Source organism: Argopecten irradians, chromosome 10 (genome assembly GCF_041381155.1).
Source record: "Argopecten irradians isolate NY chromosome 10, Ai_NY, whole genome shotgun sequence".
NCBI classification, from domain to species: Eukaryota; Metazoa; Mollusca; class Bivalvia; order Pectinida; family Pectinidae; genus Argopecten; species Argopecten irradians.
This window is the reverse complement of record NC_091143.1, coordinates 10,078,667-10,104,501: the sequence shown is the minus strand read 5'-3', so window position 1 is coordinate 10,104,501 and position 25,835 is coordinate 10,078,667. Positions and strand designations below refer to the sequence as shown.

Genomic DNA, 25,835 nt, shown 5'->3' with positions numbered 1-25,835 from the left:
ACGATCTTTTAATCACGGAGTGGACTCGAAATTTTGGGTACGGAGTATACTTTTTGGATACATAGTGGACACATTTGGATACGGAGTGGACTGGGCAATTGTAATCTCAAGAGGCACATGGAGAGCCACTGACAGGAAGCATTAAAGTGTCCGAACTGTGACAAACATTTTACTAGGGCCGATAGCAGAGGCGCCGTGTCCATCACTTTGTGAAATATCCATGTCGATACTACAACAAGCAGTACAGGTGCGCCCCTGGACTTTTAAGACACGTTGCGTGAGAACATCCTAACCCATGTCTACATACATGTATTTGGTTGGAACATTTGCAGAACAGATGTTTTTATTATTGAAGTATAGCTAGTGTTTTATTTCTATTTTTGACGCAAGTTCACTTTGATGACTGTCTGTGCTTAAAAGATATTTTTTGTTTTTATTTGATTTTCAGAATTTACGTAACCAGGAGTCAGAAATAAATTCAGTTTTTTACAGTGGAGCTCTCGCCGACTTTTGGTGTTTATTCTCACATAATATCATTTTGTATTATAATCATTGTTCATAATGTCATCACCATTAATAGTGAATCATAATGATATACTTTAGCATGGCTTTGAAACATTTTATTACTTCATAGTTTTACGAAATATTTAACAGAGTTTTTAATGACTCAAGAAGAGAAAGTTCTCTGATAAGTTTTTTTTCGGTTAGGTGCTGTTGTGCAAAAATCATAATCATTCATGTTCATGTATGTTGATTTACTTGATAAAGAAACCAAGTTGTTTTACAAGTGAAATTGTTTTATTCTTTCATAGCATCGATCAACACTGATTATTGTTTTTCACAAAAAAGTATCGCTGTCTTTGCGATTTGGACCTAAATACTCTCATTCACAGTCTTAAAGATTGAATCCACATCTAACATGTGAAAGGATTTTGGTGTCGTGGGCTCGGTTAAATTCCCTAACTAAAAAGCGGCTTTCGTGAAGGTTCATCTGGCTTGCTCACGTTTCCTTTTCTTCGTTACTTCGCACCTCTTGCCCTTTCTACTGCATCGAACTCATGGTCCCTACAAACATCAATTATTAATTAATACAATAATTGTTAAACGAAAGTAATTTAATGCAACTCATATGAATATCATACCGTGCACATGAATGGATGTAATTATTATCATTTACAATTGTCCACTCCGTATCTAAAAAGTATACTCCGTACCCAAAATTTCGAGTCCACTCCGTGATTAAAAGATCGTAAATTTTCAGGGTCCACTCCATGTCAATGCGAAATTCTTTAAACATCGATAACTAATTAATTAGTTGACCAAATAAGTTGTGCTTTGGCAGAATTAAGTAGAAACGCCATTTTGTGACATACGTGATGAATCATTCGGTATAAATTATAAGCATCAAAACGTCCGAAAATCGCATGTTTACAATGATTGCTACGCTTCGATTTTAAAATCGCAACTTACGCCCACTTCTGAGCAGTGATACAACCATAAAACGTAATGATGGATCCGGAGGAATGGATGTGTATGGAAAACCATAGCTGCCTTATATCATAAATGTCCATCATATGATACGATTTCATCATTATATGATACAAAATCATTATTATATGATACGATTTTTCATTATATGATAGGATATTGTCATTATATGATATGACTCTTCATTATATGATACGATATCGGCATTATATGATATGACATTGTCATAATATGATACGATATCATCATTATATGTTACGATATTGTCATTATATGATATGGCTTATCATTATATGATACAAGTTCATCATTATATGATTCGATATTGGTTTTATATGATACAAGTTTTAATTATATGATGGGATATTGACATTATATGATAGGATACTGTCATAACATGATGCGAATTCACCATTATATGATACGGTATTGTCATTATATGATACGAATTCACGAATTCACTATTATATGACACGATATTGTCATTATATGATACGAATTCACCATTATATGATACGAATTCACCATTATATGATGTGATATCATCATTATATGATACGAATTTAGTGCTACATGTATATGATACGATATCATTATATGACGGGATTTCGTCATTCTGATAAACTGACATTATATGGCGGGATTTCATCATTATATGATACCATTTCACCATTGTATGCTAGCAAAATATGCTAATGAGAAGCGTTCACGTGACCAGGACCGGAGCAATTTTTCGGGATAAATTCATCTGTGCACCTGCATCAGCGTCCGGAGACAGAGGCGGCTCGCCTGACAACTGAAGTTGGTAAGTTTTCTCGTCATTTATTAATTACAAGGAACATACTTCATAACATAACATTCGAAATCCAGTTTATGTTGTTTAACCAACTGAGGGAGTACATTTTGTATACGCGTCTTTTTAGGCTTTGAAATCAAGCTGCCGGTAGCTTTTTGAATCCAAAATGACAGCGCCAAGGTACAAGAAATGTGTGAATATGCACATGGTTTTTGGCGGTAAATTTATTAGAATAGATTTGTTCATGCAGCATCGGACCTCCTTTCAGTGAATAAAAGTTGATTAAACCTCAGAATAATCCTCAAAATTTTAAATGATAAGATTGTTAGAGTGATTGTATTAAATTCCCTGTGAAAATCGGATCGCACAGACGACCGAGTGTAAGCTTACGCCTACATCCCGGTTAAATCTGGACCACAGTTAAAACATGTCTGGACCACAGTTAAAAACATGTTTTGATTTAATTATTCGATACTTTACAATTTTCATGTTCATGACGGATTCCATTTTTGAAATGAAAATGCATGTGGTATACAATCATTAATTTTAATGAGTACCAGTCACATTCTATTGAAAACAATAAACATGGCTTGGAAGTTGCATATTTTTTCTGAATTTCTATACCGTTTAGGGACATGGAACAAAGAAACGATGTAGGGGTCTCACCATCTTGAGCAAACCCAATCTCTCTCCTAATTTTTGCCAACCTGGTGGCTAATAGCAAGAATAACATATGATATTATTATTCAACTCGCCTAGTACATTGTTTATCCTGCTTTGCAATGTTAAAGTCTAATTGACAAAAGAAAAACAGGGAAAATATTTCTTCACAAGATTGATCCCATGTTAAAGTTATATGTGCCATAACAGGGCAAAATTTGGACATGTTATTTTTTCGTCAGTAATCAATTGAAACCTGCTAGTTTAGATAAATTAAGCTGTGAAAAGTAGTTAGGCATAAAGGCATTGGTCAAACATGTATGATGCAGTTGATGCTTTATAAACATAAGAAATGACATAGAATTCATGCACTGTAAAACATTATTGTTTCTGATGTATGTACAAATGAAATTGAGCCACTTTACTGTCAAAATGTGAAGAAGTTAAGAATTTGTCACAGAATGGCTGCCTCACCTTTCGTGCAAATATTCGACAAGCAATGTGAGAAAATAACTCTTACATATGTAAATTATGTAGGATAGAACTATTCCACCCTCGGGTACAGCCTCGGTTCTGACCCAAATTTCTGTACCCTCGGGTGGAATAGCTCTATCCTACATATGTACATATGAAAGAGTTGTAGTCTATGGTGTTCTAATGAATGGAAATTTGTATCTTGACCAAGTTTCAGTATAATTGGAATTTGATAACACTTGTCCTCAAAATCCAAAAAAAGTCAAATTTTAGCACCTTATATACCAGAACCGATTTAAATATTTTTCTCAATCTTTGTCCATGTGTTCTTACTAATGCAGATTAACTTGACCAAGTTTCTTTTCAATTGAATGTAACTAGCTTTGTCAAAAGTAGGCTTGAACGCCCAAATTATACCGGAACTGGTTACGATACTTTTCTCAGTTTTTGTCCATACCTTGTGCTTGATGCAAAGACTAATATTAAATAATGCCAAGTTTCAGTTCAATCAAATGTAATTAACTTTAATGTTGACGCTGTTACCACTGCCATTTGCGGAAAAGCAACATCCCAGTTTCGCCCTCCTTAACTATTATCAAAGGCGAGACAAAAATAAAGTGCTCAACTTCATGTGAGTCAGTGATAACTTAATATCTTGAACAATTATTTTTCAGGCAAAACACAACTAACAGACATGGCAGATGAGATGAAGGAAATAATTTGTAGAACAGGACTAGGTGAAGCAATTGCAGAAAGCTTTGAGAGAGAAAAGATAACTCCTGACATAGTTCAGCATTTATCCCTATTTGATATGGAACAATTAGGAGTCAAGAACAGATCCAACATAATGAAACTACGCATTGACTGCTTGAAATATGGAGGTGACAAACCGGTGAGAAATTGCACTACACATATTGGAGGTGCTCCTATGTACAACCTTCCAAACGAGTTGTTAGTAAATCTAATTGACATTGGATTTAGAGTGTGCGACATTGCAAAATTATTGACTATGTCTGAAAGAACAATTTTTCGCCGCATGCTTACTTTGGGCTAAAAAAAGTCAACTACTCGGAAATAAATGATGCAGATCTAGATATTGAATTAAATTCACTGTTAAATGAATATCCATTATCAGGGGAAAATATGTTGAAACAAATGTTAGCCCAGAAGGGAATTAAAATTCAAAGAGAGCGCTTACGTGACTGTATTCATCGAATTGATAAACTAGGTGTTGAACAAAGAAGGCGAAGGCGACTTCACAGACGCACTTACATTGTGCAACGACCTAACTCTTTGTGGCACATTGATACAAATCACAAACTTCTTCGATGGAGATTCATAGTCGTGGGCGGGATTGACGGATTCAGTCGAATGATAATGTTTCTACAGTGCACAGAAAATAACACATCAAATACTGTCTTCCAGTGCATTTTGTCAGCTGTTGAAAGGTATGGTATACCAGATCGTGTAAGAACTGACAAGGGTTTAGAAAATATCTCCATTGCAGAATATATGCTTCAAAAGAAGGGTCAAAATGGGATAATAACTGGTGCAAGCACTCATAACCAGCGGATTGAGAGGTTGCGGCGTGATGTATTTGAAGGTGTTCTTTGTTTTTTCTACAATCTTTTCTACTTTATGGAGGATCAAGGCATTTTGGATCCTTTAAGTGATGTACATCTGTTTGCTCTTAACTATGTGTACCTTGAAGAAATAAATAAGAAGCTGTCTTTTTTTTTAATGAAGCTTGGTCTAATCACAGAATGAGGACCACCAGATTCACCCTGTAGCTTTATGGATGTCTGAACAAATTCTTGGTACATCTGGTCTAGATCCAGTCATTTTCGAAGAAGAGTTGCAGAATCATGAAGATGCAGCTGTTCGGCTTCCCCAAGCTGAAAGAAATCGGCCAATATTTGAAACTATTCAACCAAATTTTAGTGAAGAATGTATGCAAATGCTTAATGATATTGTTCCAAATCAAAGTGATAATTTTGGAATCAGTTCCTACAGCAGATGTTTGCAGATAATTGAAAGATGTTATTTGCAAATACAGTGATTTGTATAAGAGTATATCATTAGAGGAACTCCTTACAAACATCCGCATACATATGTGTATACAATGTATATGAGACATTCTACGGAATTCTCTCACTTTCAGTTTTAAAAATCTTGAAAAATGAATATGAAAATATGGCATATATTTTGGATATTATTTATTTGGCAGTTACATTGTACCAAAGATCAATATGTCAAATTAGAACATTTGTAAAAAAAATATTGCATTTGGTTACCATGGCAACAGTTTTTAGCTCACCTGGCCCGAAGGGCCGGTGAGCTTATGTCATGGCGCGGCGTCAGTCGACCGTCGTCCGTCGTCCGTCCGTCCGTCAACATTTCCTTTAAATCGCTACTAGTCGTAGAGTTCTGCATGGATTGTAACCAAATTTGGCCACAAACATCCTTGGGGGAAGGGGAACAGAACTTGTATAAATTTTGGCTCTGACCCCCAGGGGGCAGGAGGGGCGGGGCCCAATAGGTTAATTAGAGGTAAATTCTTTAATCGCTACTAGTCATAGAGTTTTGAATGGAATGTAACCAAATTTGGCCACAAACATCCTTGGGGGAAGGGGAACAGAAATTGTATAAAGTTTGGCTCTGGTCCCCCGGGGGCAGGAGGGGCGGGGCCCAATAGGGGAAATAGAGGTAAATTCTTTAAATCGCTACTAGTCATAGAGTTTTGAATGGAATGTAACCAAACTTGGCCACAAACATCCTTGGGGGATGGGGAACAGAATTTGTATAAATTTTGGCTCTGGTCCCCCGGGGTAGGAGGGAGTCGGGGCCCAATAGGGGAAATAGAGGTAAATCATTTAAATCGCTACTTGTCATAGATTTCTACATGGATTGTAACCCAAATTTGGCCACAAACATCCTTGGGGGAGGGGAACAGAACTTGTATAAATTTTGGCTCTGGTCGGCGGGGGGCAGGAGGGGCGGGGCCCCATAAGGGAAATAGAGGTAAATTCTTTAAATCGCTACTAGTCATAGAGTTCCTGAATGGAATGTAACCAAATTTGGCCACAAACATCCTTTGGGGAAGGGGATCAGAACTTGTATAAATTTTGGCTCTGACCCCTGGGGGACAGGAGGGGCGGGGCCCAACATATAGGGGAATTAGAGGTAAATCTTTTAAATCGCTATAGTCATAAGTTTGAATGGAATGTAACTTTGGCCATAAGGGGAAAGAACTTGTATAAAAGTTTGGCTTGGTCCGGGGGCAGGGGGCGGGGCCCAATTGGGGAAATAGAGGTATCTATAAATTGCCACTTGTCCTAGAATTTGCCCAAATTTTGCCAAAACATCCTTGGGGGGAAGGGGAACAGAACTTGTATAAATGGGGGCAGGAGGGTTGGGGCCCAATAGGGGATTTTAGAGAGGCTAATATTAAAATTCCTTCAGAAAAGAAAACAATGAACTTATATTCAGATCATTACTTGGCATAACAAACCAGGTGAGCGATACAGGCCCTCTGGGCCTCTTGTTTACTGAATCATTTGGAGCATGTCCCTCCTGTAACAGGTAATGCTTTTGTCATAAAATTATTTTTGAATAATGTGGCAGATTAAACTAACTTTAAATGGATTGTTATATACTTAAGTTTTACATAACGGTACCTTTTACATTAAATTTCATGAAATGATGACAAAAATAGAAGACTTATAATTCAGGTTTGGATCAATTTAGGTTTTTTCCATTGAATGCGCTTGTTTTTCTTGTATTTGCAAAGAAGTGCAATAAACATATTGAGCATACCATTTCTACAGATAAGAGTAATCCAAATAATGTTTATACAGTGTAATACAAAACAAGGGACAAATGGGTCCGAATCATTCACCTGCTATCTGGTAATCATACATGGTTCATACTTAAAAAATAGGAGAGTGAAGAAAAATGTATATCATGCCCAAGAAAATTAGAGGCCGCTTTGCCTCTTGGTTATCAAAAAGAAGTAGTTTAGAGATTTTAGGCTATATGACCCCTGTGGCATTGAATGAAGGTCAAGGTCATTCATTTGAACAAACTTTGTAGCCCTTCATCCCAGCATATAACAGGCCTAATATAGGCCTTTTGGTTATCAAGAAGAAGTCGTTTAATTGACCCCTGTGACCTTGAATGAGGGTGTAAGGGCCAGAGTTTCTCGAGCTAGGTTTTCATATTTTCAGTGTGCATTTAATTTGAAAAAGTAAAATTGAGGCCTCAAAATGGGAAAAAGTCGCTTATAGGGACGAGGGTGCTTATTGGGGTCAAATACATGTAAGGTATAACAATTTTCAGCTACCATATGAGCTAAAAATACTATACACTTCCGTTCGTACACTGTGATTACATAATGGAAAGTTTTCAAAAGCAAATATCAGATTTGTTTATCATTTTGCTTTGTTTTCATACAAAAATGCTTATACAAGAATTTCATCTTTGATTTGGTTTATAAAGCTTCTTATAATTAATATCCTATTGAGTATTAGGACAAAAATAAAATATGGTTTGTTTAGAATGTTAACATCTTTTATTGACGCCCGATTATTTGGTCAAAAAAGGGGCCGAAAAAGCAGAAGGCCGAAAATACCCGAAGGCGCTCTACCTAATCAAAATATCAAAAAATGAACGAAATCCTTGAGAGGAAACCGAAAGGGACCGTCTAACCTAATCAAAACATGTTTTAAATGTCCCTCTACTATGGTCCAGATTTACCGGGATGTAACACTCGCTCTGTGGGATAGGCCTACGATCGCGAGTGTGATTTTCATAGGGAATTTAATACAATCATTTTAACAATCTTATCATTTAAAATTTTGAGGATTATTCTGAGGTTTAATCAACTTTTATTCGATGAAATGATCCGCTCCTCGAGGAGGTCCGATGCTGCATGAACAACTGTATATCTATTCAAATAAATTTACCGCCAAAAACCATGTGGGCCTTCATATTCACACTTTTCTTGTATCTGGGCGCTGCCATTTTGGATTCAGAAAGCTACCGGCGGCTTGATTTCAAAGCCTAAAAAGACGCGTATACTCCCTCAGTTGGTTAAACATAAACTGGATTTTTAATGTTATGTTATGAAGTATGTTCCTTGTAATCAATAAATGACGAGAAAACTTACCAACTTCAGTTGTCAGGTGAGCCGCCTCTGTCTCCGGACGCTGATGCATGTGCACAGGTGAATTTATCCGGAAAAATTGTTCCGGCCCTGGTCACGTGAACGCTTCTCATTAGCATATTTTGCTAGCATATAATGGTGAAATGGTATCATATAATGATGAAATCCCGTCATATAATGTCAGTTTATCAGAATGACGAAATCCCGTCATATAATGATGATATCGTATCATATAACACTAAATTCGCCTCATATAATGTTATCACATCATATAATGGTGATCATATAATGGTGAATTCGTATCATATAATGGTGAATTCGTATCATACAATGACAATATCGTATCATATAATAGTGAATCCGTATCATATAATGACAATATCGTATCATATAATAGTGAATTCGCATCATATAATGACAGTATCCTATCATATAATGTCAATATCCCATCATATAATTAAAACTCGTATCATATAATGCCAATATCGCATCATATAATGATGAACTTGAATCATATAATGATAAATTCGTATCATATAATGATAAGTCATATCATATCATGACTATATCGTAACACATAATGATGATATCGTATCATATAATGACAAGGTCATATCATATAATGCCGATATCGTATCATATAATGAAGAGTCATATCATATAATGACAATATCCTATTATATAATGAAAAATCGTATCATATAATAATGATTTTGTATCATATAATGATGAAATCGTATCATATAATGGACATTTATAATATAAGGCAGCTATGGCTTTCCATAGATGTGCGTGTTCCTTGTCAAATTCTCTCAAAATCTAGCCGTGCTATGGAAATATCGGCTCCATATTTCTGCAGAAACCTCACTTTGTAATCGACACCTACCTTTTTCGTTCTGAACCAGCCGCCATCTTGAAGTGTCCACTCCAGATCGGGTACACTACAGTGTCTATGTACTATTTTTAAAAAAATGTCTCTTAAAAGATCAATCTGTTTATGTCTTATTTTTGATGTTACACAACAATATGCCGATGGTGTGAAGCCGGTGTATTCAGATCGAGTAGGGTAGCATAATATTATGACGACACAATTATCATATCTAAATGCAGGTAGCTTTAAATCGAAAAATACCATGTTAAGAACGCTTTATAATCATTAAAATACATCGTAAAACTCATCTCAGCCATTCTGAATCGTATTTTTTTTACCGGGGAGACCCCCGGACCCCCTTACACCAAATTATCGCGCCTTTGGGAGCTCACAAATTCATCAAAATGCATCGTAAAAACTCACCTAAGCCATTCTAAATCGTTTTTTTTTTTCTGGGGGAGCCCCCGGACCCCCAAACACAAAGATCCGCGCTTTTCGGGCGCTCGCAAATTCATCAAAACTCATTTAAGCTATTCTAAATCGTAATATTTTTTTTCCGGGGGAGACCCCGCCCCTCCCCCCCCCCCCCCCCCAACACCAAAATCTCGCGCTTTCGGGCCCTCACAAAATCATCAAAATACATTGTAAAACTCATCTCAGCCATTTTAAATTATATTTTTTTCCCGGGGGTCACCCTCAGACCCCTAAAACACCAAAATCCCGCGCCTTCGGCGCTCACACGCTAATTTGGCCAATTTGCGTATTCGTTAATTTCCTTTTAGCGACCCCACTGTCTATAAATGTGTACAAGGATTAAATTTAATGATATATGAAAAATGGACATAAAGCATATTTTTTTTTGGTATGGTTGGGAGTTGAATTAATCTCCTCCTGTAGGTGCGGCGAGGGGGGGAGGGAGGGTTAGTTACAAAATATTGAAGACCTTTGCCCCCCATTACGTTTCATCTTCCTACGCCACTGGTAACAGTCTTGTATTTGAGGGATAACTTTTTTACATAAATGCACGATTCTGTCAAAGATTTATCTCATATACGTCCTATATTCTGTGAAATAAAATTGAAAAAGTCGTTTAAAAACTTGTATTTGTATATAGACAGAAGGGTACACGTGTAGAGATCGCAAGTGATCGGGAGCCCTGGATTATCGAGGATGATAGGACAAATTGTACAACCTTTTATACAGAACTTTGATCACTTTTGTAATGTAAATAATAATTATAATCTTTAAGGGATGAAATAATTGATTGATTATTGATTGCAACGGAAAGTTCCACTTGATCCAATAGGAAGGTTAATATGATATCTGATCGAATCTTGCAATAAGTTTACCATGCCGCTAACTGACAGCTAAAGTTTAGTCAACATTTCAAGATATAAACACCGAGAACGGCTTCAGTATATATTAAGTTAAAAGGGTTGTGTTTATGTTAGGTGTAATATGTTTCAAGGAGCAATTCATGTTGATTAATCCATATACAGCCTCGTGTAGCTACCATAGACGCCAGTACTTCTGTACATAGACCACGGGGCCATGTATAGTTTCTATATGAAAAAATAGCCAGAAATACATATAAAATGTTATATTTCTGGCTATTTTTCATATAGAAACTATACATGGCCCTGTGCATAGACTCCGGTACTCTCGTACATAGACTCTAGATCTCGTACTCCCGTACATAGACTCCGGTACTACTCCCGTACATAGACTCCCACTCCCGTACATAGACTTTGGTACTCCCGTACATATAATCCTGTACTTAGAGTCCGGTACTCCCGTACATAGACTCTCGATATAGACTCCCTTACATAGATATGGTACTCCCGTACATAGACTCTGGTACTCCCGTACATAGACTCTGTTAACTCCTGTACTCTCTGGTACTCCCGTTACATAGACTCTGTTACTCCTGTAACATAGACTCTGGTACTCCCGTACATAGACTCTGGTACTCCCGTACATAGACTCTGGTACATAGACTCTGTTACTCCGTTGTACTTAGACTCTGGTACTCCTCGTACATAGACTCTGGTACTCCGTACATAGACTCTGTTACTCCTGTACATATACTCTGTTACTCTGTACATAGGTTACTCCTGTACATAGACTCTGGTTACTCCTGTACATAGACTCTGTTACTCCTGTACATAGACACTGTTACTCCTGTACATAGACTCTGTTACTCCTGTACATAGACTCTGTTACTCCTGTACATAGACTCTGTTACTCCTGTACATAGACTCTGTTACTCCTGTACATAGACTCTGTTACTCCTGTACATAGACTCTGGTACTCCGTACATAGACTCTGTTACTTCCTGTACATAGACTCTGTTACTCCCGTACATAGACTCTGTAACTCCTTTACATAGACTCTGGTACTCCTGTACATAGACTCTGGTACTCCCGTACATAGACTCTGTTACTCCTGTACATAGACTCTGTTACTCCTGTACATAGACTCTGGTACTCCTGTACATAGACTCTGGTACTCCGTACATAGACTCTGTACTACTGTACTTAGACTCTGGTACTCCTGTACATAGACTCTGGTACTCCCGTACATAGACTCTGTTACTCCTGTACATAGACTCTGGTACTCCTGTACATAGACTCTGGTACTCCCGTACATAGACTCTGTTACTCCTGTACTTAGACTCTGTTACTCCTGTACATATACTCTGGTACTCCCGTACATAGACTCTCGTAATAGACTCCCGTACATAGACTCTGGTACTCCCGTTACATAGACTCTGTTTAACTCTGTAACATAGACTCTGGTACTTCCTGTACATAGACTCTGTTACTCCTTTACATAGACTCTGTTACTCCTGTACATAGACTCTGGTACTCCCGTACATAGACTCTGGTACTCCTGTACTTAGACTCTGGTACTCCGTACATAGACTCCCCGTAATATACTCCCGTACATAGGACTCCCCGTACATAGACTCCCCCGTAATAGACTCCCGTACATAGACTCCCGTACATAGACTCCCGTACATAGACTCTGTTACTCCCCTGTACATAGACTCTGTTACTCCCGTAATAGACTCCCGTACATAGACTCTTGTACTCCCGTACATAGACTCTGGTACTCCCGTACATAGACTCTGGTAATCCCGTACATAGACTCTGGTACTTCCGTACATAGACTCTGGTACTTCCGTACATAGACTCTGGTACTCCCGTACATAGACTCCGGTTCATAAAGTCCAGGTGCCAAATGGTGATTTTCCCACCCAACCTAAAAAAATAGTTCGCATAAAATGTTTTTTGCACAGAAATATTCTTTAACATGTCCTCCATCAGAAACTGGATGATGCCACCGTGGCATCATTGGGAAATTGAAATATTCCAGATAGCGGACAAGATGGTTGACAAACTGCAACATTGATATATTTTCATCCTAATTTGGTATCATGCTATAAAATCATCAATTCTTTATGCACTTCGATACAATTTTGTGTACATATTTGTCATACCGTCATTGAACAGAATTCTTTATATAATAAAGCTACCTCTTGTAATTAATGTTTAATTAATAAGTTAATTACCATAATTTTCAAAACCGGTTTATTGTATGATAAAATTGCTTTGTTTTATTAGTAATTACATGTAGATAAGTATTTTGTGTGGTTTTCATTAAGACAATATTTTAATTTCGCTGGTTTCTGTGTCGCTATAGCGTTTTTTAATTCTACCTTTTTGCATGATCATAAAAGGCGACCTTTGGGCTTTATATATTCTTTTCTTCCTAACGTCTTCCTTGACACCACCTCACTTTTGGCCGCCTTGAGTTGACCGTTTAGAAAGGCTCTGGGAACTGTTACTTCCACGAGACACGTCTCTTTACTGTAAACGTTCTTATTAGCGGTATTGAACCATCAAACTGCGCTATTTTATATCCGCGCTGATAAATGATAATTTTACAGATGTTCGCCTTGCGCTAAAATAAGTTGTTTTTTACAGAATATGCATGTTCATTGTTTCTGCTCTTGCTTAGCATTCAACAGAAAGAGAGTGAGACGACTACTATAGCCGATGTCAGTATATATGACCGACTGGGATGTTTTCCCAATGTACATTTGGTAACATGTTTCAGTGAGAACGCACTAAATGTTTCCAACATTACAAAAGACACTCTTGATCATATCACAGCCACCCGAACCAAAGGCATCCCACAAAGCAATAATGTAAGATAGACCGTTCTTAAAATGACAATTTCTGTGAAAAGGGCATTATAACGTAATCAACCAACCAACACTTTTAATATTTACAGATTTTTCTTCTACCCAAAATGGAATTACCCATTCAGCAGTCATTTTGAAAGATATAGTAATAAGCTTCATGTAATTTTTAGCAATATAACTAATCTTAATTATGTAATTATGTAAATTTAACACCGTTGTAAGCTCAATGGCTTCTGGAGGCGTATCCTTGTATACAATAGTTGTCCAATCAACATTAAACCCATTAACAACATCTGTAGGATTGAATTTAGAGGGTACAGCTCATTGTGCAAGATGTCCGTGCTTTTCAGGCGTGACATACATGAGGTTCAGAGTCATTGCAGATACCAAATATTTATCAGGTAAACATGTTCATCTGTATACCACAGATTCTACATGTTTGAATTTCTATTATTTGTATGGAGCATTCAACCAACTCTTTACCTCCGCTCTTCAGAATCACTTTCTTTGAAGTATGCCCATATGGTTGACAGATTAATCAGGCGACATTCTTTAAAGAAGCTTCTTGGTCTTGTCTATAATATCAGATACTCGATTGATTATTTTACGTAGAACCTCGGACAATAATCTGCTCGTTTTCCGCTCCGGATATTGAAGACTTGGTATACTCCTAGTTAGATCTGAGACGACGTTGTGTTCTTTCCGACACGTCAGTGTGTAAAAACGATCTTCACTCCTTTTTGTAAGCTGCGTCTTTCTGGACATTTTCAATCAAAATTTGGTCCTTAATGGAAATTTGGTTCCAAACGCATGATCTGTATTCCAGATGAGGCCTGACAAGAGTTTTTGTAAAGGTTCAAAAACATGTCTTTGTTGATATAGCTAAATGTTTTGAATATCAATCCTGTAATTCAGTTGGCTCAAAAAATCATGTCTTTGTTGTTATATAGCTAAATGTTTTGAATATCAATCCCTGTAATTCGGTTGGCTTTTAGAGACTGAATTATTTACATGTTGACTAAATTTTGAGGTGAGAATCGAATCTAACACCAAGATCTTTTTCCGAACTACATTTGCTTATTTCTTCAATTTGTGCCCATTTTGTAGCAGAAGTTGTCATGTTGATGTAAATTTCCAAGAGACATGTGTTTGCACTTTTTTGGTGTTAAATTCCATGTTCCATGTCTCAGACCATTTAATGAGTATTGTCGACGTCGTTCTGTAGGTCTAGTCTGTCTCTGACACATCCAATACCCTTCATCAGCTTAGCGTCGTCGGCAAACATTTTCACGACCGAATTTAAAACTTCAGGCATATCATTGATAAATATCAAGAACAAAATCGGCCCGAGGACGCTCCCCGGGGGACGCCGCTTGTCACGTCATGCTGAACAGACAGTTCGCCGTTCATAAAAAACTCGCTGCTTCATACACTTCGACAAATCTTTTATCCATCCGAGAATTTTTCCTTTTATACCATATTTTTCCATCTTAAGTAGTAATAGACCATGTGGTACTTTGTCAAAGGCTTTGCTTAAGTCGAGGTAAATAACGTCAACGTTGTTTCCTTTTTCCATTTCTGACGTGACATAGTCAACAACTTCAATAAGTTGAGTCACACACGACTTCCCTTTTGTGAATCCATGTTGGCAGGTTGAAAAAAAAGCCATTCCGTTCCATATGCGTTCTTATTTCGTCTTTAATAATTCGCTGTAATATCTTGCAAGGAACGGAAGTAAGACTTATAGGGCGATATTTTTTTTTTTTTTTTTTGAACCGCTTTTATGAATTGGTGTTACCAAAGCATTTTTCCAGCCGTTTGGTTTCTCTTCAATGATGGATTTATAAAAAATGTTTTCGAGAGGTTCCACAATTTCATAGGATGTCTCAATTAACAGTTTGAGATGGAATACATCAGGGCCAGCAGAAGAATTTGGTTTTAACTTAGAAATCGCCGACTTGATTTTTTCTTTTGTGATGTTAATATCTAGCAGTGGAGTGTCTACATTTCTATCATTAAAATGGGGTAGATGATCTGTATCAGATTCAACAGTAAATACACTGCAGAAGTATTCGTTGAGCAGTTCAGCCTTTTCTCTGCTGTCGCTACATATTAAGCCGTTTGAGATCTCCAAATTTCCTACAGTTCGTTTTATTTTGGTATTTAGTCCTCACATATTTCCAGAACTGCTTCGGGTTCTCCTTTATTTGATTGGCGATATTCTGTTCGAAATGGTATTTAGATGCTCTAATCGAAGTTGTTGCATGATTTCTTGCTCTTTTATAATTTTCCCAGTTTCTGTTGTATGGCAATGTTGATATTTATACCATTTCCTTTGTTTTTTCTTGATGTTTTTGCGTGCTTGTTCGTCTAGAGGAATGCGGTTCTTTGGACGATCCATGGTGATTTTGCTCACTGGTATGTTATTTACTACTAATGTTGATATGGTTTCAGCGAAAATCTCCCATGATTCCTCGGTACCTTTTCCGTATAGCAACGCTTGCCAATCAGTATTATGTAGGCCTTCACGTATGTTATTGTAGTTTCCTTTGAAGAAGTCTCTTTTTTCAATAATATGCGAATTACAATCACTGTACAAGTTCAGATTAAAAACCAATAACAAGTGGTCACTTCGGCCTAGGCCGGGCATATGTGCAATATTGTACCATATACCTTCCTCATTGGTAAAAACTAAATCCAAGCAATTAGCAGTTTGTCTGTCTCTGTATCTTGTTGGGGAAAGTACATGTTGATGCAAAAACAAGTCTTTCGTTTTCTCTACAAAATATGTAGCTGGATGGTGTGCAGAGACTGTAGTTGATAAAGTGCTCCAGACTATTTCTTTATAGTTAAAATCACCAGTGATAAGTATATGACTGAAGTTTAGTTGTTCTGTTGCTGATAATAGCTCTAATAATTTATCATTGTTGTTGGAATCGCTATTTGGACTTCTGTACACGTTTCCAATAAGCAGTGTATCATTTTTAATAGTTTGATACTACACCAAACATGTTCGTCAAATTCAACCGGCACATGTACTGGACTTGCTTGAAGGATTGATTTGGTTAAAATAAGGACTCCGCGTTTTCCGTTTCCATTTCTGAAGGAATCATAACCCGCCAGGTTGTATAGCTCTTCGTATACTGTAGATGACGACTTTGGATATATTTCTGTTAATCCAATTACGTCAGGTGATTTCTGAGAAATTATTTGTTCTAATTCTATTCGCTTGCTTGGGGTTAACGTGTCAATGTTTGAGTAAAAAACAAGGATGGTCGAAGGACGATTGTTTTTGTCATTGGCAATTGTTACTGTATTAAAAAACCTCCATAAAAGTAGTTTCCTATGCTCTATCCCACGACTGGAGAATCGCGGGGCTGTTAGCTATCCAGAATAGTGTCTTGAGCAGTTATACTAAAGATGGGCTCTCCATCTGATGATAGATGACGGTCGTCTTGATTATATGCCGATTCATGTTTAGAAGAAACGTCTGTACATTAGGGGCTAATGTTTGTCTCCATTGACCGGTCATTGGGATGGCTTGAGATAAACCTCAGTGTTATGGCGCAACTTTAATAATTTCGAGACTATCCACGACATCTGATCTTAAGTTGGCGATTCTGGATTTCATGAGCATGTACACTCTTTTTGATTCACGTAATTTTGCATTTTACAGTCCTGACTTCAACAGCTCGACTCGTGAATAGTCATGCACTCGAGCGTATCACCGATGTACCTTTTTGAATTCTCTTGGAACTTATCTGTACTGTGATACTTGATCTCTCTTGAATTTTCTAGAGTAGGGTTACTACTTCGCTGATAATCTTATTAATCTAAATGATGCATTTTAAGAGGTCTTTTTTTTTTGTTAGTTTGGTCGGGCCGTCCTAATCTAAAAATTGCAGTCGTGTCCAAATTTGAAACACCAATAGAATCAGCTACTTTTTGAAAATTCCTTCGATCCTCCTCTTGTCTATTAGCAGAGTCACAATTGTTTTGATTCAGGCAGATTGAAGATGATGACATTAGAGTCCCTTCTCTTTCGGTCTTGTAATTCCCGATTCCTTTTATCTATCATTTCCGTCATTTCGCCCTTTATTTCTTGGATTATCTCGTCCTTCATAGAAAGTTTCAGATTTTCCATTTTTGCCGATATTTGGTTTTCGTGCTTGTCTTGCCTTTCTTCTATTGTTTCTATTCTTTCTTCAATTTTCGTAATTCTATGTTCACTGGTATGTTTCAACTGTGTGAGTGAACTTTCTATTCTAAGAAGTGTTGCTTCTGTTCCTTTACAACAGTTACAGGACCATGTGAAGCCTTCCTGATCGCCAGCCTCCAGTAGACGTAACACGCTTGTTTTCTGTCCTGTGCAGACGTAACAGTATTGAAGCTTACAGACGGCGCAGTCCAAAAACCTGTTGTTTGTAATCTTGGCGTCACATTTGTTGCAGAATACATCGATAGAATCGTCTGTCCTGTATCGTTTCGGGTCAGGAAAGCTTGCAGTGGCCATTTTGGGATCTAGTAGTTGGGTAGGCTGTGCAGCTCGTGCTAAATACTTGGCGAATCGAGTTTGCCTATGTTAAATGGTTCTTGTGAATATTTAGTGGCAAACTACTTTGCCGAACTAGAGTGACATAGGATTGACATAATACTGTATCTCAGATAGTTTAATCTTGACAATTATCTATAAATACCAACGTTTTATAGGTTTGGCAAAGTACCTTGCCGAAACCTTGTTATACACTGTAAATGGCAAAGCTCCTTTGCCGATTTTGTATTATTGGTATGCTCTACAACATTCTGGCAAAGAACCTTGCCGAGAGTTGGGATGAGTCTATTAGACTTATTGTCAAGATAAGATTATATGAGCTCTGGCAAATTATTTATCTTATCACAATTATTGGTAAAATGACATGTTCAGTCGTACCTTGTTAATTTGTACTGCAGGTAGGGTGTTAGTATTGTACCTGCTGCACATATTTCATGATCGTAAAAGGCGATAATATGGTAAAAAGTGTATAATCTTATCTTTTATCTTCTACCTAACTGACGTCTGACTCCTAACGTCTCCCTTGACAACGCCTCACTTTGGGCTTTCGGTTGAGCACTCGTCCCTGTGAGAAAGACACACCAAAGTCTATAAAAGTGGTAGTTTCTGCTCCTGCTTAGTGCTCAGCATACCGGGAGTGGGACGACTGGTTCGTCCGTTGTCAGTATAATTTGACTGGGAGGGTTGTATTGCTTGGTGTCTTGGTGGCATGCTTCAGTGTTATAACAAAGTGCAAGAGTTCCAAAAGTTCCACTATACAAGAAGACACAACACAAATATACCAGTCTCGCAAAACACTCCCGCACTTCATAACGCAATACAGCGCATACATGAGAGGCCGTCTTAACCGGACGTTAGTTTAATAATAATAAAAAACACGACAAACAAACTGGTAAATCATGCAATACATCCTTATTATAAAATAAAAATACACACTTCTTGAAATTGATTTTTTTATAAAAAACAAGAATAACTTTTTATTTAAATATAAACTTAGTGTATTGCCTAAATATTTGAAGGTATAACATGATGATTTGCATGCTTCAATATGTAAGTCTACCAAGATATACCATATCGATAGAGAAATTAAGCTGAATCGTTTACTGGACAAACGTGATTATAAAATTGAAAACGTCCTATTAACAGCTTCAGTCATTTGAGGACGGCCTTCACTATACGATGTGTTGCGTGTGTTCCGAATGCCTTGGGATGCTGTGATATATAATTGGTGTTGTGTCTCCTTATATAAATGTATTAGTGAATTACGTTTGCCCTTTTATAACACTACTGAAGCATGCCAAAAGATACCAAATTTCTCCCACCATTCACCGATTTGTCACCGGTTTTAGCCGTGGGAGATTTCTCTGTCGACCCCTAGGGTATGACAGATTGTGCGCGCTAACCTTTTGAACCTAAAGACAATAACGTTACGTCATGACTTCATGCGGTGTGTCCGTGGCTTGCATTGTCAACGACTTCATCAATATTGACGTGCAGACAAGGGAACCATATTCATGTCGCGGTGAAAATGCTTCTTTTTAGGATATTATCTCTTCTTTTTCTTTTGTATATGGGAGAAAAAAATCATTCCCTACCTATGAGGGTATGAAAACGAAATCACAACCCTCGGGGCAATTCCTAAATGTCCAACCCTCGGCAAGCCTCTGGTTAGACGTTCATGAATTACCCCTCGGGTTGTGACTTCGTTGTCACACCCTCTAGATAGGAAAATATTCTATTAATCACAACCCACCTAGTCATATTAAAATGACAACGGACAAACAGTCGTCCCCATTCCCTTTGTGCTGACCAGACACTGCGACATTTTAGAGTAATGTGACGCTCGGCCAGGGGATGTATTCCCCAAATGGGCGATAGTTCAACTCTGACAAATGTTGGGAAGAAAAAGAAAAGATACCAAAATTTAGTCGCCTTTTACGATAATGAAGGGACAGCAGGTACAATTATTATGCTCTACACACAGAGCAACTGGACAAACTTTCAAGACAGATATTCAATTATTATTTAATATAGAATGGATACCTTTGTTTCGTAACCAGTTTGAATGTAATTGAGATGCACAAAGATGTTACGGGGCGATAAAACATTGAACCATCAAAATGTCACTAAAACATATGATTCAGTACTTTGACGATTTGTTTACGAAACCGTTTCTTTACCCATTTTAATGTACAATATATTCTGATGATACTTTCATTTCCAAAATAGTTACTAGATAAAAACGTTATATTTATTATATGTTAATTTTGATATTTTTTAAGGCAAAATTGAATTTGTTGTTCTTAATGGTATATTTTTAACCTGGTTTTGTGTAATTTATTGGTTATACATGTATTGAATGTAACAACCTTAGAAAACAAGTTTTAGTTAATTTGATATGGGAGTCCAAAATGACAACATTCTAATATAATGAACATGAAAAATCTTTCTGTGTGATGTTTGATTGCATTACTCAAAGATTTTTTTTTTAATTTTAAAAAACGTTTGATTTAATAAATGGAGTTGAACATCTTTTTGATAAAGGGAGTGAAAGGACTGGTTTGTCCATTGTTAGTATAATGTGCCAGGGTGGGGGCGTTTTGGAATTCCATGCAATTTAATAGCATTTACCATATTGAGGTTGGGGTATTAGTTTAACGTCCTATTAACAGCCAGGACCATGAAGATAGGAAACAGATCTTTATCTAGGTCAATACATAATACACACAAGTCTTCATAATATTGTATGTAAATGGATGTGGGTATCAATTTATTCTTAAATAATTCAATTTTGCTTGTTACGAGCATTTTCATTGGCTTACAATTTACTTTATCAGCCCATAAATGAAAACAATGGCGTCGCCGTTTGTAACGTTGCTTCTGATTGGCTGAGATGACGGAGTAATGATTTCATAGCCAAAAGAGTCCCAAAATGAATTTTGAATATAGAAGAGATTATCTTTAGTAATTTGAATTATTAGGATTAATTTGAATAGATTTGTTATATTATGGAGATATAACATAAAAACCTGAGTGTTCTCTCATCGTAAACAGCTTCGCGGTTATATAAAGTACACTCAAATTTTTGTGTTATATCTTCATAGCATCTTTTCCAGTTAATCCTTAATTAACATTAATCTAAATAAGTGTTTAGGGTTGGGTTATAAGACAAGATAGTTGTTATTATTTCTGGATTATTAAAACGTTTTGTCACTACCAAAACAGTATAAACTAGGGTTTAAAACAAAGGGCTTGGTTTTATAAAATATTATAAAATGATCATATCAAATCTTCTTTTTTTTTGTTCTGGAAGCATAGTAAACTCATAAATGCATTATCAACGACTTCTCTTGGCCTTTAAATCATATTACAACAAGTTGCAGCGACTTAGTCACTTGACAGTTTTTTTTTTTAAATAAAAAAACAATTTTCTAATAGGCAATTTGCAAGACTAATAAAGTCTATTGTATGAAAGCAAAGTACATTGTTTTGATATTGCATAAATATAAACATGTGTCAAATTGCAATAGATGTAATCCCTTTTAGCAATTAAATTGGTATTAATCGTATGTCTAGCTGTTTGAGAAAGAAGTACTTAACTAATTTATTTCAAAATATAATACCTTATAGTGATTGCATAGGGCAAAGAATATTGATATGATGCTTGTATGCTTCCTATATGCTAATATTAGTTTATATTGTTAGTAAATCTTGGTTGTTGTAATTCCGGCCGCCGCACCGTTGTTTTTTGGCCTGTAGGTAGGGCATTATAATTGTACGGTCTGCCTTCTATTGCATGATATCTTAAAATTCGACAAAATTTAGGATATTTTCTTTCTCATCTTTCTAACTGCTTTTCTTCTTCTTTACTTCTCTCTTGACATCACCTCACTTTGCGCAGTTGAGCGCTCGCCCTTGTGGGGAAGCTTTGGCTACTATTCCATAACCCAGGATAAAATAGAAAAGATATCCTAAATTTAGTCGCCTTTTACGATCATGCATAGGTACACTTGTGATGTTCTACCTGCAGGACATTCGTATACAGTTGTGTGATGTAGTAAAATATTTTCCCGAATGATCGTCCTTAAATATGATATTCTGTTTAACATTACGCAATATAAGTAATATTGTTCATTTTTCGACAAAATAATGACGAAAAATAACTGATTCTGAAAATTAGTTTTATCGGATTTTATTTTCTGTCAAAGAATATGAACGAGTATCTATCTTGCAAAATTAAGAAATAAAACTTATCTTTTGCAATTACGTTACAGTTAAACTCTAATTTATTTCACTAATACCGTTTTTGGGAATGTTCATGGCAGCCATCTTGAATATTTTCAATTCCCCAAAGAGATGCCGAGGTGGCATCATTCGGATTATGATTAAGCACATCATACTGCAATATAATCAGAAAAAAACATTTTATGCGAACTATATTTTTGGGTTTTCTGGTTGGCACCTGGACTATATTTTGTTGATGATTTTGAACACCTTCACCATGTATGATTGTGGTCCTCACTGTACTCAAGAGTTGGTAGCCCGAGACGCTTCAGTCACTCACTATACGGCAAGTCTTGCAACGAGTTCACTCGTTTTGTAGCCCCTAGGCCTTCTTTGGACTGTTTCTATGGCAACTTTGTCCTTGGGCGAACTGTAGAGGCGTACTCAAGATGAGACCGGACTAACGTTTTGTAGTGGGTTAGGAACATTTGCGCGTGCATAAATGTGAAAGTTCTAAAGATGATGCCAAGTACTTTGTTTCCTTTTGATACTATATAACCTAGTACATTCCTCCTTTTCTCACAGAAAATTACTACGCAGAAAATGCCCCCGCTATATTAAATGATGCAGAGTAAATTGTATTTTAATAATAAATTTTTAAATGATATTTTTAACATGAAACACATTTATCAATTATTGGTAAAGGTTATACTGTTATATCTATTATTTAAATCCGAGATTATTTGTAGAGAAGGTACTTCCGCTTGTACGAATACAAGGGCTGCACGCGATGTGATGTTTACTTCGTATAAAGTCCGGGAAAATAACAAGATCGAAGAGGAGCCCGACGCAGCATCTACTTCAGATTAGAAAAGCCGAATGAAAATATTCTTTCGGTATATATGATACTTAAATCGTACGTCCTTTTCTTTGTCAAAATACATTTATGTGGGCGAAATGTGTCCTTGTCAACTTGACATTCGCCGACGACACAACACTCAAAGATATTTTGTAAAGCTATTTATTTTTTATTTTCTTTCGTGTTAGTGACCTTTTTATTTCTATAAATGCTCAACAAAGAATGCAAATTCATCTTCATGATCCTCCACACTGCAGAAAAGTAGTTCCAAGATGGCTGCTTCCTTCCTTTCATTTCTTCATTCTATATGATTTTTGAAGACAAGAATTCATAGCAATACACATTTTAAAGTTTTAAAAGAAAACCCTAGTACATCTATTGACTTTTGAAATTGACATTTATTGAAAAATTGGTTAAAATTATTTGGCAAAATTATTTTCTAAAAAAAGTGTTATAAAATGGTTTGGTTTTTTTACTTTGGACTGTACTTTTATATAGCAAGCTGCATCCAATATATAGTTCTCACTCCAAACCATTGCATCAGAAATAAATAACTTGATATGATTGGTCTCAAAATGACTAGGATACATTTTAAAGCTTTAAAAGAAAACCCTAGTACATCTATTGACTTTTGAAATTGTCATTTATTGAAAAATTGGTTTAAATTATTTGGCAAAATTATTTTCCTATGTCCTGTGAAAAACGGTGTTATTTTTGTTTTTTTTTTTTTTTTTGGACTGTACTTTTATATAGCAAAGCTGCATCCAATATATAGTTCTCACTCCACTGAACATTTTGAACTTGTTGATATTATTGGTCTCAAAATGACTTTACGGAAACCTAAGTTTGTCTACATATTGCTTACCATTACCAAATTACTGTGACCTAGATTTTGACGTTTCACCTTCAAGAATTAATTTTGTCCGTGTCATTATTTTCTTAGGCTAATTGGCTAGTGTTGTAATGCATTATTCTATCCATGATGCCATGCATAAATGCCAACGCAAATGCAAGAAAGAGCACGAGAATTATCATAAGAATTACATAAAAAATGTTCAAACAATATAGAGTAGCGATGGCCACGGCGATCGATGCAACCACGTTTTTCAGTGTGATTCTGTTCCTCAATACCATAAGAGCAGAGTTTGGGCCCACACCATTGCAGTCTGCAGCCGCTCCCACCATGTTCAGTTTACCCGGTTTTCTTTGAGAACCATGCAGCAACACTACTGTCAAATACATAGATACAGCCAATGTCATCATGGCGTTAACTTAACATACCAAAAATAATCCCAAAATGATAGGGTACATTGTGATTGGAATTTAGTGTTCTCTCATTTAGTGGCAAAATATAATGATTCTGTTAATATTAAAGATTACAAATGGAAAGATTTTACAGTATAAAAATCACATACATATGTATTATATATCTTACCCGATACTGATACAAGAATTCCGATCAGAAAGAGGAATGATGCGTGTATGGTTCCAAGCAGATGATACGCAATACTCGGAAGGCCAGCCATTATCCCGACACATGTCATACAGTATGTAAATTCAAAGCGCGGATGTTGGAGTTTTCCAGAACTGCACAAGTATTGGATGACTAGAAGCAGACTTACTGATATCAAAAACGCAATTACTCCTCCGACGTACTGGCCAAACATCGAAGTTCTGGGAAAGCAGATAAAACAGTATCTTAAATGTTCAAAGTGACGTTCGTAGTAGGCCTAATACAAGAAAATAGTACTTTTCCAATCTAGCTGCTATGAGAGTATTGTGACGATTCATTTTATTTATGGTATCTCTCATTACCAACCCTTAGATTAAAACATTCAAATGGCTGAAAACATCGTCAAATTCTGTCAAGCATTAAATACAGTGAGATTTTTAATGTAGGTTTTGAACAAATGATAAAAGCAGGTGAAATGATAAGTGCTTGAGGGATACACAGGTAATATGTGAATAAATCCTCGAGTGTGGTGCATTGTACTGCTGTTACGGGGGTAGGGGTTGCATTGTGTTTTGTTTGTGAAAAAAAGTATAAATATGCTATGTATTATTTGAAACAGATATTGGTCTTCATACTTATGGATACAAGTGTCTAGCTTTGTGGTGTGTACAGTGTATTGAAGTTGTATAACTTGTTTGGTTTTGGTTTTGATTAGTTTAACGTCCTATTAACAGCCAGGGTCATTTAACGACGTGCCAGGTTTGTTGGTGGAGGAAAGCCCTGTACCTGGCAACTGCCCCACATGGGACTCGAACTCGCGACCCAGAGGTGGAGGGCATGTGGTAATATGTCGGTACATCTTAACCACTCGGCCATCGCGGCCCCCATAACTTGTGTCAATGATTGAACCTGTGTTATGATATATATCTGATGTATCTAGCTACTCTGCGTTGTTTTTATATGTTAAATGTGTTTTTTTTGTATGGGTCTCATATATAGCAGCAGTATTCAAGCTGTGCAATCCATTTTATGCATGATTTTTCTGGTTGCGTTTTCAAAAACCTATTGTCTGTTTGCATGGCCC

At 36.6% G+C, this 25,835-nt stretch overlaps 2 long non-coding RNA genes across 2 annotated transcripts; both read right to left on the bottom strand.

The window, feature by feature from the left end:
* Positions 1-715: 715 nt before the first annotated feature.
* Positions 716-8,648, bottom strand: LOC138332720 (uncharacterized). Its single transcript, XR_011209846.1, has 3 exons — positions 8,586-8,648; positions 5,123-5,313; positions 716-1,065 (listed from the first exon to the last, which is right to left on the bottom strand). It is a non-coding gene; the product is annotated as an uncharacterized lncRNA (long non-coding RNA).
* Positions 8,649-24,006: 15,358 nt separating this feature from the next.
* On the bottom strand, positions 24,007-25,340 carry LOC138332718 (uncharacterized). Its single transcript, XR_011209845.1, has 2 exons — positions 24,734-25,340; positions 24,007-24,527 (listed from the first exon to the last, which is right to left on the bottom strand). It is a non-coding gene; the product is annotated as an uncharacterized lncRNA (long non-coding RNA).
* Between the last annotated feature and the right edge of the window lie 495 nt (positions 25,341-25,835).